This window comes from Hemicordylus capensis, chromosome 5 (genome assembly GCF_027244095.1).
Source record: "Hemicordylus capensis ecotype Gifberg chromosome 5, rHemCap1.1.pri, whole genome shotgun sequence".
NCBI classification, from domain to species: domain Eukaryota; kingdom Metazoa; phylum Chordata; class Lepidosauria; order Squamata; family Cordylidae; genus Hemicordylus; species Hemicordylus capensis.
This window is the reverse complement of record NC_069661.1, coordinates 16,368,368-16,383,841: the sequence shown is the minus strand read 5'-3', so window position 1 is coordinate 16,383,841 and position 15,474 is coordinate 16,368,368. Positions and strand designations below refer to the sequence as shown.

General features: G+C 44.4%; 1 long non-coding RNA gene across 1 annotated transcript in view; it reads left to right on the top strand.

Moving 5' to 3' along the window:
- The window catches only part of LOC128327957 (uncharacterized), a 46,122-nt gene that overhangs the window by 22,732 nt on the left and 7,916 nt on the right, over positions 1-15,474 (top strand). The window lies entirely within an intron of this gene.

Sequence of the window (15,474 nt, the reverse complement as noted above, 5' to 3'; positions counted from 1 at the left end):
CTCCACCTTGAACTCCCATAATGCTCTGTGCAAGCGCATGGGGCGTTATGGGAATTCCCCCAATGCTGGACGAGAGCCCGGCAGTCTCCCAGCCCTGGCTCGAAGCAGACAGCACTTGCTCTCTTAACCTTATTTTGAAGGAGGGCTCCGGGTTTGCTGCTGGCAAGTGGCAGAAGCTGCTTGCCTCCCGCTGCTTCTCATGAGCAGCTGAGAGCGGGATGGGCTGCCTCAGGCCACTCTTGGCTGCTTGTGAGAACAGCCTCGCTGTATCAGCCTCTGCTGGGTCTAAACCAGACCTCCAAATGTTCAGATCAAATCAGGGGTTCCCAGCCTGGGATTCCCAGATGTCATTGACTACAAACCCCATCATCCTCAGCCACAATGGGCAAACACCATTATGGCTGTGGATGATGGGAGTTATAGTCCAATGACGAGCCTATTCCCACGATCACTAGAAAGTGGGCTAAGGGAGCCTAGCCCACGTTCTAGTGGTCATCGGAACCATAGTGGTTCCACGGCGGCTAGCCTGCCTAATTCCCCCACCCCTTAAATGACGTTAATGGAGTGAGCTCTCCGTTAACCTTGATTTCTTTTATTGTGTGCTGCCATGGTATGTGGCGACACATGAGTAGACCTTCAACTGGTTGGCTACAAGCAGCCTCCCGACCTGGGAGATCTCCCCAGAATGCCCCGCGCACTTACGTGGGTCATCCTGGGACTTCCAGGGGCCAAGCGGCCCCTGATCCCCATGACCTCCACCAGCTCCGTGACAGAGCCGGTAGCCATGTGGGTGGCTGATCCAGCTGCCCAGGGCTTCCTGGCTGATCATCTAAGCCTGCCGAACCTTCCCAGGCTCTAAACACCGCTCGTGTGTAGAGCCTCAACATCTGGGGGCCCAAACTTGGGATCCTCTAGCTTAAATGTGGCACAAAATCATGTCTGTCAAGGCCCTCACGGTGGAGCCATTGATGGTGGCCTAGAATGATTGGGGAGTGCTCTCTCTTGTTGCCTCATTATCAAGACATGCCACAGCCCTCTAATATGGCAACACAGTCTACCAAATTGGCTAGGTGGGGAGCACAGATACGCTAAGGGAGAACAGAGGCTGCATTGCATGGTAGAAAGAGCGATGGGTGGGGCTGGGAGTAGGCTGGCCAACTAAACAGGGGGGAAACAATGATCTAGCATGTATGTAAATAATTGGCACATGCTCTTGGACATTTTGCAGAAGAAAATAGGAGTAGGGGTGTGTTTGTAGAACAAATTCTCATATTAAGGAACGCCATTTGAGTGCCACACTTCCTTTACACAGTGTTCAACTCTCTTCTTGCTTTGCTGTACATTGTCATTAGTTACTTTGCAACAGCCAAGACTTCATCAGTTTCTGATGCTGCCTGTGTCCATTAACTGACCATTATTGTTTTCTTTTTAAAAGGAAAAAAATGATGAGTCAAGTGTTCATTTCACAATTGTTCTAGCTGCCTGCCATATTCTAGAACAGCTGCACATCAAACACCATCAACATCATTTACTATCTGGATAACGGGTTGTCCAGGGATGTGTTGGGAAGGGAAGCAGCACAGTGGAATGTTGTGTCCTTATGCTTGCCTTGACATGCATGTGGCTAGGGTAGTGATTCACTACTACACACACACCTGCAGTTAGATATGCAACTTCTAGAGAGCTTGGAGATGGGTGGGGCTGAAAGCTATATAGCTCTACTGCAGATGTGTGGATGCTCACCAGATTTTTAAAAGACAATCCTAGCATCTTCTGAAAATGCAACACAGGGACAATCTTTTGCTAGGGTTGGGTACCCAAAATAGGAACTGGCCTGAATAAACAGAGACAGTGGGAATGCATATGTTGGCAAACAGGAACCAAGAAAGTCATCTTAAGAGGGGTGGGTGTGGGTTAAAGGTTCCAAGGGAAGCGAGATGGAACTCCCCCGTTTCTCAATCAGTAATGTAATCCTTCACTTGGGGCAACCTAAGAGAGTCAAACAAGAAGGCTGCAGCTGTGGGAGAGGCTGTAGGCCAGTGGCAAAGGATGTAGCCCTTTGCAGGCCCAAAGGCCCCAGATCAATCCCTTAGAGGCTGCCAGGTTTCCCAGCTTTCTTGTTTTTGTTTATATTGTTTGAGGTTGTTGTGGTTTTGGTGTTGTATGGTTTTTACTGAGGCTAATCTCCCTTAACCTGGGTGCCAGGATTGTGTGTCTCCTTGGGCTCCATGCAGCCTTCAGGCCCTTCAGACGAGCCTAGAGTGCCTGCCTGGTGAGGGAATCATTGTGCGGTGCCTTGTGGGATATCCAGAGGCTGGAAAAACTAGTCCCGGTCTCTGTTGATCCACACTGCCGGGGGCAGTGTGGGTTGTGTGGGCACACTGCTCACTCGCTGAAGCAACAAACTTCGGTCATCTGGAGGAAGGCAGGTTGAGCTCTGCCCTCCCCCACTGCCCACCCAGTAAGCCCCAATGACTGAGCTAGATGGGCCAATAGTTGGACTCAGTAGGCTTCTTCACACCACCCTAAATAGGGCTGCAAAAGTGTCCAGCCAGAGTAGGAGAGCCATGAACACTCTCAATCCGTGTGAATTCAAAAAGCAAGGTAGGATGGGGCTACCTTGTGATCTTGTGGGAGGAGGGAGCTGTGGAGGACAACCTCTCAGCCACCCCTGCTAAAATGCTGCAGACAGATTTTTGGTAGGGAGCACCCATCCTACCCAGCTCCCACACAACCACACTCCCTTCCTTCTACCTTGCATTCTGAATTCACAAAACCAGGGATTGGGAGCACTTATGGCTCTCTTACCTGGCTGGTTTTAAGCCTTCCAAAGAAAGGAGACAGTACATGATGCTCCTTCTTAACTCTCTGTTTATCTAAATAGATAATCTATCTAAATCAATAGATTCCTATCACTCTGTGGCTGCTGGACTACGCATCAACCGTTTTCCAAAACTGGTTGCAGATTGATGGGCATTTCTTTCCTTGTGTCACGGATCACACCATGCTGCCACCACATGTCACGGCTCTGTCTTGACCCGTGATCTTATGCTTCACTGCTGCTACCAAACAGACTTTTGAATTTTTTTTCTGGCTGTGTCTACTAAAACAGCCTTCCAAACCTCTGTCTCATTCAAAGTTAGGTAAGGTGCTAACCCCTGCTAACTGAGCAAAGAGACACCTTTAGAAGTGGTGATTATCTTCTATTTAGCAGGGGGAGAGCAACTGGCCCTATCCAACCCCAGGACAGTATCTCTCCAGTGGCTGCTGCTGGTGTCTATCTTATGTTTGTTTTTAGATTGTGAGCCCTTTGGGGACAGGGGACCATCTTAACATAAGAACAGCCCTGCTGGATCAGACCCAAGGCCCATCTAGTCCAGCATCCTGTTTCACACAGTGGCCCACCAGATACCAATGGAAGCCACAGAAAGGAGTTGAGGGCATCCGCTCTCTCCTGCTGTTACTCCCCTGCAACTGGTACTCAGAGGCATCCTGCCTTAGAGGCTGGAGGTGGTCTTCAGCCCTCCAACTAGTAGCCTTTGTTAGACCTCTCCTCCATAAAGTTATCCAAACCCCTCTTAAAGCCATCCAGTTTGTTGGCTGTCACCACATCTTGTGGCAGAGAATTCCACAAGTTGATTATGTGTTGTGTGAAAAAGTACTTCTGTTTGTTGGTCCTAGATTTTCTGGCAATCACTTTCATGGGACGACCCCTGGTTCTAGTGTTGTGTGAGAGGGAGAAGAATTTCTCTCTATCCACTTTCTTCACACCATGTATGATTTTATAGACCTCTATCATGTCTCCCCACAGTCCTCTTTTTTCCTAAATTAAAAAGCCCCAGGTGTTCTAGCCTTGCCTCAAAAGAAAGGTGCTCTAAGGCCCTTGATCATCTTGGTTGCCCTCTTCTGCACCTTTTCCTGTTTTACAATGTCCTTTTTAAGATGTGGTGACCAGAATTGTATGCAGTACTCCAGGTGTGGCCACATCATAGTTTTGTATAAGGACATTATAATATTAGCAGTTTTATTTTAAATCCCCTCCCTAATGATCCCTAGCATGGAATTGACCTTTTCCACAACTGCCTCACATAGAGTCAACACTTTCATCTTATTTATGTATTTATTTTTCTATGTAAACCACTTGAGAATTTTGTTTAATATAAATATTCATAATAGTAGCAGCAACAGCAGTAGCAGCAGCAGGGTGGAAAGGCTTCTAAGCATGGGGTGGGGAAACAGACAGAAGCAACAATTTTTTAACTTCAAAACTACAAAAGTTACTTTAAGATAGTTCAGTTCAAAACAGTATTCTTTTGGAAGATCTAGTACGAAGAAACAGCAGCCATATGAGCATAAAGAACAAATGAAATAAGAGAAAAACACATCCAGTCTATCCTGAACTAATACTGGGCCCTTACTCAGAGTCCTTACCAAAGGTCCTCTTCCAACCACCCCTAGTCCACTTCTGCAGCAAGCCTGGCTTCTCCTTTGCTCAGCCTCCAGTCCTGCTCTTCCTTCCTAGTTCTGGGGGTTCAACCCCAGACTGTTCCTTCAGCTGCTTTGAGAGTGATTCAGTCCTCCAGAGAATCTCAGCTCTCCCAGTGATTTCTCAACTCTATTTCTAGCAGCTCTTCTCAGTTCGCTTTTCAACTCCAGCTCTGATTCTCTCAAACTCCTCTTCTGACAGCAACCTGCACTAAAACTCTGCTGAAGGCAGCCTTCTTATATTCTCTTTCCCCCGCTCCAGTTTTTTTTTCAAACAAACCAATCAAAACAACTCAAGTTCTCTCCATTATTTAAAAACATATCCAATCATATCAAACCCCCTCTTCCTTCCAGAACTTAACCAGTACAACTCTTCTCCCTCCCAAACCAACTATAGAACAGGAGCTGTGAATATTTAACCCCTGAACAGCTTTTTTAACAGAACATATGGAGAAAGCAAATACATTAACAATGCAGAATTCTTTAACACAAAAAGAGGAGGTTCGGGCCTCATTCCTTCACACCATGTCAACAACTTGAAAAATGTGATCATAAATATTGGATTAGGGCTCTCCAGCTGTTGTTTGACTACAACTCCCATCATCCACAACTACATCAGCTGCTGCGGATGATGGGAGTTGCAGTTCAACAGTAGCTGGATAGCCTCAAATTGGCCACTCCTGCATTGGATTATAATTCATTTCCTTTCAACACATTTTCCCTTTTAGTGATTTTGTCTTTCTGTCCCTCGTGTAATGAAATCTTGATTAATATATATCTTCCTTGTCCTTTGGGTCTGTTACAGTTAGAAAAGGACAGAGTCTTTAAAGGAACATCTCTGAGGAGTTCCTTAATGAAGTAGCAAAGATGGAGAAATATGCTGACTGGGCAATTCTTACACGTGCTTTCAGCAAACCATCTTTTGATGGAACTGAGAGGTGTTTTGTTCCATATTCTTCTGTTTCTCATTACTTTCCTCTGCTGTTTCCCCCCTTCTGCTGTGTGATTAACTACTTTGTTAAGTACTGAGTCGGGGTTGTAAAAACATCTGGAACATAGCAGCACATCTGGCCTTCTCCATATTCAATGTGTCTAACTTGAATGCTGATTCTTTTAGGATTTCTTACAAATTGCATTGAAAAGGCATGTCACATTATGCAGTTTCAATTACAAGCACACAAATGGCTCTTTAAAGGATACACACATACACATGCAGATGCAAACACATCACTGTGGCACATGGCATGATTGAAACATTTGTGCTGCAGCCTTAGGTCTCATTTCAATCATTTCCCACTTGACGTTTACCTTGGTCCAGAACGTAGAGAGCAAGGCTCTCTTTCTGGTGTAACCTTGTAAGGACAGTGGCTGACATGATGGGAACAGAGGCAGGGAGCCTTCAAAGTAGTTACCCTGGAGGCTTGTTGGGCAGCGTAGGGTAGGTAGGGAGATCAAGAACTGATTTTTTTATTTTTTTTAAAAAAATTGCTTAGGAACATAGGAAGCTGCCTTATTCTGAGTCAGACCATTGGTCCACCTAGCTCAGTATTGTCTACACTGACTGGCAGCAGCTTCTCCAAGATTGCAGGCAGGAGTCTTTCTCAGCCATATTTTGAAGATGCCAGGGAGGGAACTTGGAGCCTTCTGCATGCAGATGCTCTCCCGCTGAGCTATGGCTTCATCCCCTAAGGGGAATCTCTGACAGTGTTCAAACATGTAGTCTCCCATTCAAATGCAAACCAGGGTGGACCCTGTTGGTCCAGTCCACTGGTCTGCATGAAGCCTTCAGAGTCCCTATGCTGAAGGCTTCTTTGTACAGCCAATTGGGTGAGGAAGTGGCAGTGGTATCTCTGTCTCTTCCCTCCCTCCAAAAGCCCTTTAAAGGTAAAGTGTGCTGTTGAGTCGGTGTCGACTCCTGATGACCACAGAGCCCTGTGGTTTTTCTTTGGTAGAATACAAGAGGAGTTTACCATTGCCTCCTCCCATGCAGTATGAGACAAAGCCTTTCAGCAGTTCCCTATATCGCTGCTGCCTGATATAAGTGTTTCCCATAGTCTGGGAAACATACCAGCGGGGATTCGAACCGGCAACCTCTGGCTTGCTAGGCATGTATAAATTTGTTCCAGAGGGTGGCACAGTCCTCTGTGTTTTGGCTGCGTGGTTTATTGCCACCATCTCAGGTCCAAAAGTAGGGGCACCTGAGCGTGCATAGAGCCTCTAAAGAAGATAGATAGAAGGAGATAAGGGGAGGAGAGCTGGTCTTGTGGTCACAAGTAGGAATTGTCCCCTTGGCTAAGCAGAATCTACTTTGTTTCAAAGCTCCCAAAATCTCAACAGTAAAGCAAGTTCATATCCTTTTGGATCCATAGGGTCCTATCTATTTAGAGGTTTGGAGGTCAAAACCAACTTTTCAAATTGGGCCCAGGAGTAAACTGGTAGCCATTGCTGCTTTAAGTATGGCTAGGAGATATTATGCTCCCTATTATTAACATCACTTAGCAACCTTGCTACAATATTTAGCACCAATTGTAGGCTCCAGTCTTCAATGGCAGCCCCATGTGGAATGCATTGCAGCAATCTATGCAGCAACCCAACCAACATATTCATCTATGCATATGTGTCCGACTTCTGAACAGAAGAAGGAACAGGCCTTTCAATGATGTTTCATAGATTTCCACTTGTACTAAACTATAAAGATAAAGATGCCCTGGCATATATAAACAGATCACTCCAAGGGAGGTCTCCATGGGGCTCAAGGCCCCATTCCTGCAGGCCCTCTAAGATCTGTCCCTAAGTATTCTTCTACTATCTAATTTTCTTGAACCAGAAGCCTGGTCTCATCTTTCCCCAAAACTTTGTTGTGAATTGTTAATGTGTCTGTCTTGGATTATTGCTACAGGTTGGCGTTTTCCAAGAGCAAAGCAAGGCTGCCAACCAACCCCTAGCAGCAACCCCGCTTTATAATTTACAGCCCTCACCCTCTCTGCAATTGAGGGGCTTTGAAAACACAGCAGTTTTGCCGGGGATTTCTGGGAAGAGGCCGCCGTGGCAGTGCCAATTATTAAAACCACGCGCTCACATTAAAGCTATAAAGATTAAAAAACTATTGCACGCTTGTCATTAAACATTGATGGAGATCATGTAATATGTATAATATCGAGAAAGAAAGGCCAACCGCAGGAGCTTTTGCAGAAGCCAGTGGAGGAGCCACAAACTGTCAAGTCCCAAACCAACACAGGCTTTGTCGGAGCCGAGGAACAACTTTGTCATGCAAAATAAACACAGATGTTGCGACAGCTGACTGGAACAGCCAGGCAACGGGGTAGGTCTAAGACAGTGGGGGTTTTTTGGGGGGGGGACCCCTGATGAAGGCTGCTCCCCTCTCCTCCAAGAACTATGCTGTGCTTGTGAATCATTTCAAGGGCATTTCCTGTAGATGGTTTTTATCTTGTTTGCTGCTGATTGCATTTTTTTCTCCCTGGTCAATCCTCAGGCTTGAAATGTGTTCAAATAGCTCCCATCACTCACGGATTTGGCATGCATGAAGGCCCTTTTGCATATTGCTGGTGGAGTCTGTTTCGTCGGTTTTGGAAGGCTACATTTCTATGAGCACCTGAGGCCCCTCTTTGCTCTCAAAATGTAATTGTTCTCCTTCGTCATCCTCATTCAACGGGGCTGGGGGGGGCAGGTTCTTGTGGTGCCTGAGACAAGGTGCAAAATTGCTGCCTTGGCCATTGCCCCTGGTGGGGGCCAACCCCCATTCAAAAAAGCAATCCTTGGAAACTTTGAAAGTGTACGGGTGCAGGGAGGCGCAAAGGTTGCTAGCAGCTTCTTCTCATGCTTCCTGCCAGCTTTGCAAAGGACGTGAGAAGAGGCACTCCTTGAAGAGTTTGCAAGGGTCAGATTGATCCCAAAGAGGTGCTCCAATGGCTCTCCTGTTGGCGCCCCAATAATCTGGTGCCTGAGGCAACTGCCTTACCTTGCTTCATGAAAGGGCCACCCTGCTTGAGCGGGGGAAAATTAACTCATGTTGAAGGTTTGTCTGCAGCTTCCCCCAGTTCTGCTCTGATATGGCAGGAACAAGGAGTCAAGGTTATGGCAAGGATACTGAGGTTGCAATCTGATGCAGACATCTGGGATTAAGTGTCATTGAACATGGTGGTACTTTCTTCCAGGTACACATGCAAAGGATTACACTGCATGTCAAACTTGCATAGGATTGTGGTTTAAGCCTGAGCCCTCAGTTCATCTGTGGTTCTATTCACTTGTTGCTCACAAGTCTCCCAGCGACTGCATTTCTTTAAGATGCTGCTCTTTGCATGGATGTGCACACATGAACACATGCAGAATATCAGGAGGAAATGGGGTAGCTGGGATGTGAGCCTCAGGAGATACAATAATAGGGAAATAAATGGGAAGGAAAGAAGCCAAAGTTTCTTCGGCTGCTTGGAGAAAACTGTGGAGCACCTGCTGAAGAGTATTGGCCGCATTTGCATGTAATGTGTAACCGTGGGTCCAATGCACCCATGGTTCTGAAATAATGGGGAGTGGGCTGTCTGCAGTCAGGGAGACTGAAGAGAAGAGGGGGAACTGTCTGGGCAGGCTTCCTTCTTACTTGAATGACAGCCCACACAGCCAATCATGCCCGGAGAGAGGGAGGAGCTTGCTTCCGCATCTCCAGTTTCACCAAATGCAGCCCCCAGTGCTGCATTTGGATGACACACCCTGCAAGTGGAACCCCGGTACAGAACTCACTAAAAACCTGGTACAGAACTCACTAAAAACCGTCTGCAGAGTGCAACCCTGGGTCTCTGGATGAGTGGAACTGGAGTTGCACACATTTGGACATAATGGTAGGGAAACCTCTGTCCCCTGCAACTCCAGTTCTGTGTTATGTGTGAATGTGACCTTTATGTCTCATAGACAGTGCCAGATGTAGGCACAAGCTAAGTAAGCTACAGCTTAGGGCCTCATAATATGCAGGTCTTCTGAATACAAAAAAAGTTTTATGTAATTGGTTGAAAAAGAAAGGACAAACTCTCATTATCATTCTGATATGGCAGAAATGTACTCATGTGGCTTCACAATTATTTATCACATTGAGGCTGGTCTCACGATCCAAGAGACCCGCCTGGGGAGGGCTGGGGAGGGTGAGCAGGGTGACATGAGCAGGGCGGCAGCCCTGGGCAGCTGGATCGGCTGCCCACACGACTGCTGGCTCCATGATGGAGCCGGTGGGAGCTGGGAAGATTGAGCCTCCCAGCCAGGGGTCTACTCGTGTGGAGCCACGCTGTGGCTGCTACTCACAATTTGAAAAACCGGGTTTGTGGAGTGCTCACTCCACAAACTCGGTTTAAGGGGAGGGTTAGTTTGGCAGGTTAACCCAAACCCGATTTGGCCTGATTGTGGGAATAGCCCCATTGGGTTTCTAAGTCTGTGCAGAAACAACTGTAAGTTATATCAAAATTTTATTAGACCAGGACCCAGTTTAGACCAGCTCCTGCCCTCATGGTTACAGGCAGTTACAGTTCCTTCAGGGGAATGCTTCTGTAACCATGAGCAACACGGAGAGGAGAGGGTGAATGTCACATCAGCATGTGGGAGTTGGACTTCCGACCCATTTTGTAATGCTATGGGGCCTTTAAACTTGACCGCAATTCTCCTGCCAAAGATCAGTACAAATATGAATATGATGAATATTTACATACCGCTATACTGCGCGGGAGCAAGCAATGGTAAACCCCTTCTGTATTCTACCAAAGACAACCACGGATCTCTGTGGTTGCCAGGATTTGACACTGACTCGACGGCACACTTTTCCTTTTTCAACAAGATGTTCCCAAAAGTAGTTGGGAACTACTTTGTATACATACATACATACATACATACATACATACATACATACATACATACCATGGCTCCCTGTCCCCAAAGGGCTCAAAGTCTAAAACAAGAAACATAAGATAGGCACCAGCAACAGCCACTGGAGGGATGCTGTGCTGGGGCTGGACAAGGCCAGTTGCTCTCCCCCTGCTCAATAAAGAGAATCACTACTTTCAAAAGGTGCCTCTTTGCTCAGTTAGTAGTATGTAAGCTGTCCTCCCTGGCTACGCACTTATGCTATAAGAGAGATGCTATCCTTGGTAATATAGGGACAATTGCTTTCTCTGTGCTAAATATAAGAGAGCATCACTTTAAAAGGTGCCTCTTTGTCCAGATATCAGGAAGAAAGTCATTTACCAGGGACTGGAAGGGAAAAGAAAATAAGGACTATCTGATGAGGAAAATTTGAAGCATATTTTGCTTGTTTGTTTATTTGGTATAGTGCCCTTGAATATCAATTAGCAGGGTGGTTCACATAAAGAAACCCAAACAATAACATCGTATGGAATGATAGTTCTCCTTTGTCCTTAAGCCACTTTCTGAGGGTTTGTTCCAGCGTTTCTTATAATCAGACGCAAAGCCTCTGGCATTTCCAAATTCAGAGTTAATGGCACTGAAGCATGCTAAGATAAGTGTGACTTCAAGCACAAATATCAAGCAAAGTGTTACTAGTAGGAAGCTGAAATTTATGCTCTTCTGCAAATAATTTGCAAACAGCAAACTGGTTCCCTGGCATAATTTGCATTAAATGTCACACATGCAGCCACATGAAATTTGAGGACTGTGAGTTAAATCAATTTACCACCCTTGGATTTTTATTTCCCCTGTTCAAATGAGGTGTCTTGTAGCCTAGATGGTGACAGAATTCTGTTTATTCCAGTTAACGAGGGAGGTGCTCAGTTATGCTGTAACCAAAAGCATAATAGCTTATGTGTGGAGAGCTAACATGTGGAGTTCCATAAGGCTCCATACTGTCTCCAATGTATTTTAATATCTACATGAAACTGCTGGGAGAGATCATCAGGAGATTTGGTTTGGGATGTTATCAATATGCTGATGACACCCAGATCTGTTTCTCCATACCAACTTCATCAGGAAATGGCATGACCCCGCTAAATGCCTGCCTGGAGGCGATAATGGACTGGATGAGGAATAAAAAGCTGAAGTTGAATCCAAATAAGATGGAGGTACTGTCTGTAGGGGGTCAGTATCCAAGAGATGATTTAGTGCTGCCTGTTCTGTATGGGGTTACACTCCCCCTAAAAGATCAGGTTCATAGTCTGGGAGTGCTCCTGGATCCCAAACTCTCCCTGGTTTCTCAGGTTGAGCCAGTGACTTTTTATCAGCTTTTGGTGATATGCCAGATACGGCCATTTCTGGAGATTAATAATAATAATAATAATAATAATAATAATAATAATAATAATAATTTAAAAATTATTATTATTATTATTATTATTACTACTACTACTACTACTACTATTATTATTGGATCTTCAGTTGAGCAACCAGGGCTGAAGATAGCAAAGTTACTGGAAGAAACGTCGCTTAACCGAAAAAAATATACAAAAAATGCCAACAAGGAAATAATGATTTGGTATTACAAGTCTAGTCCAACTAGAAGAGGTTATTTTAAAAGAATGTACCAGATTTGGAAAGAGAAGCATCCAGATACAGAAATAACAGAACAAAGGCTAGCAGACCAGAGAAGATTCATAATAAGAAATAAAGTATTCACAGGAGTTGAGCTGGAAGAACTTCAAAGAGCAACACAGGCTCAAGATATGGAAGAAGAATTACCACCAACTGAAGCAGTTGCTCAGGCGCAGGTGGAGGAGGTGTTGGAAATCAAGGATGCCACTGTTGTTGAACGGTTTCAAAATCAAAACCAGGCAACTGCCCCTTTGCCTTCACCTCAAAAACCCAAATGCCATTTAACAGAAGAGCAACAAGAACTAAAGCAAAAAATAACTGAGCACATGAACCAAACAACCACCAGGGTTCGACTTCCAGCGCTAAAAACAGTTGCCAAAAAACAACTTGCTCAGGCATTAAAAGATGTCAATGCTGTACTTGCAGAAACAACAACCAATAATTTTCAAGAAACAAACCAACTAATGTACAGTGCAGCAACAATAACAACACAAGAGCTCAGATATAAGATCAGTGGACCTGTAAAAAAAGAAAGTAGTACATCACCTAAATGGAAGATTAGATTAGAAAATAAAATCTCCAGGCTTAGATCAGATGCTAGTAAATTGAAAGATATGAAAGACAAGAAGCTGAAGAATGAAAACACCAAACAGTATCTGATCCAAAAATGCCACCTAGATTCAAGGAAAATTAGAGAAGTCCTGGAAATAATAAATCAGCAAATAACAACAGCGTCAAAGAAGATTAGCAGGTATGAAGCCAGAATTACACAACACAGGCAGAATCTCCAATTCCAGTCGAATCAGAGATGTTTCTACCAAAGCATAGAAGGAGAAACTGCAAGAAACGTAGAAACACCAAATAAAGAAGAAACAGTGCAATTCTGGCGGAAATTATGGGACAATCCAATAGATTATAATAAAAAAGCAGGCTGGATGAAAAAGGTCAAAAAATGTAACCAACAAATGCAAGATCTAATAATAACACCAGAATTAATAAGTGAAAGAGCAAAGAAAATTAAAAACTGGAATGCGCCAGGCGATGGTGAACTGCATGGCTTTTGGCTTAAACACCTAACAAGCCTTCATAAACAACTATCAAAACAGTTCAATCACATGTTGAAAGGAGGTGATATTGAACAATGGCTAACAACTGGGAAAACTCATCTCATCATGAAAGACCCAGCAAAAGGTGCAGTTCCAAGTAATTATAGACCGATAACCTGCCTGCCAACCATGTTCAAATTATTAACTGGAATAATAGCAGATGAAGTCATGCAACACTTATTAACTAACAAATAGCTTCCAGTGGAACAGAAAGGAAATTGCCCGAACACCAGAGGCACAAAAGACCAGCTGCTGATTGACAAAATGATTTTAGAAAATTGCAAGAGAAGAAAAACAAATCTAAGTGTTGCATGGATTGACTACAAGAAAGCCTTCGATTCATTGCCTCACACATGGATACTAAAAAGTTTAGAATACAACTGGTGTCAGCAAAAACATTCAGATATTTATTTAAAAAGCAATGAGCATGTGGAGTACACAGTTAACAATCAATGGCGAGACACTTGGACAGGTTAGCATTAGAAGAGGCATTTTCCAAGGGGACTCACTATCCCCTCTGTTGTTTGTAATTGCCATGACCCCACTTTCACAAATACTAAATAAAACAGGCCTCGGATACCAAACATCTCAAACATCAAGTCAAATAAACCATCTGCTGTACATGGACGATCTGAAGTTGTATGGAAAGTCCCAGTCAGAAATCGAATCACTGCTAAACACTGTCCGTATATTCAGTAGCGATCTAGCAATGGAGTTTGGATTAGACAAGTGTGCTGCATTAATAATGAACAGAGGGAAAATAACAAAAACAGAAGGAATAGAACTGCCCATTGGAAGCAAGATCAAGAACCTGGAAGAGAAAGAACCTTACAAATACTTGGGCATTCTCCAGGCTGATAACATCGCACACACTGAAGATAAATGAAAAATTGGAAGTGAATACATCAGGAGAGTTAGAAAAATCCTCAAGTCCAAACTCAATGGCGGGAACACCATACAAGCCATAAACACCTGGGCTATACCTGTTATCAGATACACTGCAGGGATAATAGACTGGACTCAGGCAGAGCTAGAGACGCTGGATCGTAAGACCAGGAAAATCATGACCATCAATCATGCTCTGCACCCCCGCAGTGATGTCGATAGGCTATACCTCCCTCGCAGCTCAGGTGGAAGAGGAATGCTGCAAGTCCATCAAACAGTAGAGGAGGAGAAAAGAGGCCTTGAAGAATATATCAAGGACAGTGAAGAAGATGCACTTCAAATGGTCAATAACGCGAAACTATTCAACACCAATGAAAGAAAGCAGGCCTACAAGAAAGAACAAGTCAAGAACCGAGCAGAAAAATGGAAAAATAAGCCCCTGCATGGTCAATATTTGCACTGTATAAGTGGAAAATCAGACATCACCAAGACCTGGCAATGGCTTAAGAATGGCAACATGAAGAAAGAAACAGCCGCCTTTGTAAAGAAGCAGATGAAACAGTGGACCACCTAATCAGCTGTTGTAAAAAGATCGCACAGACTGACTACAAACAAAGGCATGACAAAGTAGCAGGGATGATACACTGGAACATCTGCAAAAAATACAAGCTACCTGTAGCCAAAAATTGGTGGGACCATCAAATTGGAAAAGTGGTAGAAAATGAAGATGTAAAAATATTATGGGACTTCCGACTACAAACAGACAAACATAGTCGAGAAGAAAGAAAAACAAGTGGAAATAATCAACATAGCAATACCAGGGGATAGCAGAATAGAAGAAAAAGAAATAGAAAAAATCACCAAATACAAAGATCTACAAATTGAAAGGCTGTGGCAGAAAAAGACCAAATTAATCCCAGTGGTAATTGGCGCCCTGGGTGCAGTCCCAAAAGACCTTGAAGAGCACCTCAACACCATAGGGGCCACAGAAATCACCATCAGCCAATTACAAAAAGCAGCTTTACTGGGAACAGCCTATATTCGGCGACGATATCTATAACAACTGACAATAAAATTCTGGCATCCCAGGTCCTTGGGAAGGACTCGATGTCTGGATAAAACAAACCAGTCAATAATACCTGTCTGACTGTGTAAACAAGAAATAATAATAATAATTATTATTATTACTACATTTATATCCCGCTCTTCCTCCAAGGAGCCCAGAGCGGTGTACTACATACTTGAGTTTCTCTTTCACAACAACCCTGTGAAGTAGGTTAGGCTGAGAGTGAAGTGACTGGCCCAGAGTCACCCAGCTAGTTTCATGGCTAAATGGGGATTTGAACTCGGGTCTCCCTGGTCCTCGTCCAGCACTCTAACCACTACACCATGCTGGCTCTTAAAACAGACCTTAAAACAGTGATACATATGCTGTTAACCTCTAGGCTCGACTACTGTAATG